We start from the raw sequence: 1,575 nt of genomic DNA, 5'->3' as shown, positions 1-1,575 counted from the left end.
TTAGTGAAGTAAGTAATTTTAAATTTAAAAATTAAATCTTTTTATCTTTTATCTTATCTTTTTCAAAAATTTTATCTTTTTCAAAATTTGATTTCAAAATATCTTATCTAACCTCCTATCTTCTTATCTTTTTAAATTTTGATTTTAATATCTTTTTCAACTAACTTTTTGACTTTTTGTTTGTTAATTTTCGAAAATTACTAACACCTTTTTTTTAAATTATTTTCGAATTTTCTATCTCTTCTCTCTTATTCTATTTAATTATTTACTTACTAACACTTCTCTTCACCTCTCTTCATCTAAAAATCTGAACCTAGTCTATCCCTTGTGTTTGGATTCTTCACTTTTCTCTCTTCTACTAACATAAAGGAATCTCTATACTGTGACATAGAGGATTCCTCTTCCTTTTCTTGTTTTCTTCTCTTTCACATGAGCAGGAACAAGGACAAAAGCACTCTTGTTGAAATTGATCCCGAACCTGAAAGGACTCTGAAGAGGAAACTAAGAGAAGCTAAATTACAACAATCCAGAAGTAACCTTTCAGAAATTTTCGAACAAGAGAAGGAGATGGCAGCCGAACCTAATAATGATAATGCAAGAAGGATGCTTGGTGATTTTACTAAGCCCATGTCCAAATTTGATGGAAGAAGCATCTCCATTCCTGCCATTGGAGCCAATAATTTTGAGCTTAAGCCTCAACTAGTTGCCTTAATGCAACAAAACTACAAGTTCTATAGACTTCCATCTGAAGATCCTTATCAGTTTTTAACTGAGTTCTTGCAGATTTGTGAGACTGTAAAGACGAATGGAGTAGATCCTGAAGTCTACAGACTCATGCTTTTCCTTTTTGCAGTAAGAGACAGAGCTAGAATATGGTTGGATTCACAACCTAAGGATAGCCTGGACTCATGGGATAAGCTGGTCACGGCCTTCTTGGATAAATTCTTTCCTCCTCAAAAGCTGAGCAAGCTTAGAGTGGATGTTCAGACCTTCAAACAAAAAGATGGTGAATCCCTCTATGAAGCTTGGGAAAGATACAAGCAGCTGACCAAAAGATGTCCATCTGACATGTTTTCAGAATGGACCATATTAGATATATTCTATTATGGTCTATCTGAATTTTCAAAAATGTCACTAAACCATTCTGCAGGTGGATCCATCCACCTAAAGAAAACACCTGCAGAAGTTCAAGAACTCATTCACCTAAAGAAAACGCCTGCAGAAGCTCAAGAACTAATTGACATGGTTGCAAATAACCAATTCATGTACACTTCTGAGAGAAATTCCGTGAATAATAGGACGCCTCAGAGGAAGGGAGTTCTTGAAATTGATGCTCTGAATGCCATATTGGCTCAGAACAAAGTGTTAACTCAGCAAGTCAACATGATCTCTCAAAGTCTGAATGGATGGCAAAATGCATCCAACAGTACTAAAGAGGCAGCTTCTGAAGAAGCTTATGATCCTGAGAACCCTGCAATAGCAGAGGTTAATTACATGGGTGAACCTTATGGAAATACCTATAATTCATCATGGAGAAATCATCGAAATTTCTCATGGAAGGATCAACAAAAGCCT

The 1,575-nt window shown here is 35.5% G+C and overlaps 1 non-coding gene across 1 annotated transcript; it reads right to left on the bottom strand.

The window, feature by feature from the left end:
• Positions 1-966: 966 nt before the first annotated feature.
• Positions 967-1,070, bottom strand: LOC127747288 (small nucleolar RNA R71). The gene has a single exon (XR_008009088.1). It is a non-coding gene; the product is annotated as a small nucleolar RNA R71 (small nucleolar RNA).
• Between the last annotated feature and the right edge of the window lie 505 nt (positions 1,071-1,575).

This window comes from Arachis duranensis, chromosome 4, assembly GCF_000817695.3.
Source record: "Arachis duranensis cultivar V14167 chromosome 4, aradu.V14167.gnm2.J7QH, whole genome shotgun sequence".
Taxonomy (NCBI): Eukaryota; Viridiplantae; Streptophyta; class Magnoliopsida; order Fabales; family Fabaceae; genus Arachis; species Arachis duranensis.
This window is presented reverse-complemented; position numbering and strand designations above follow the sequence as displayed.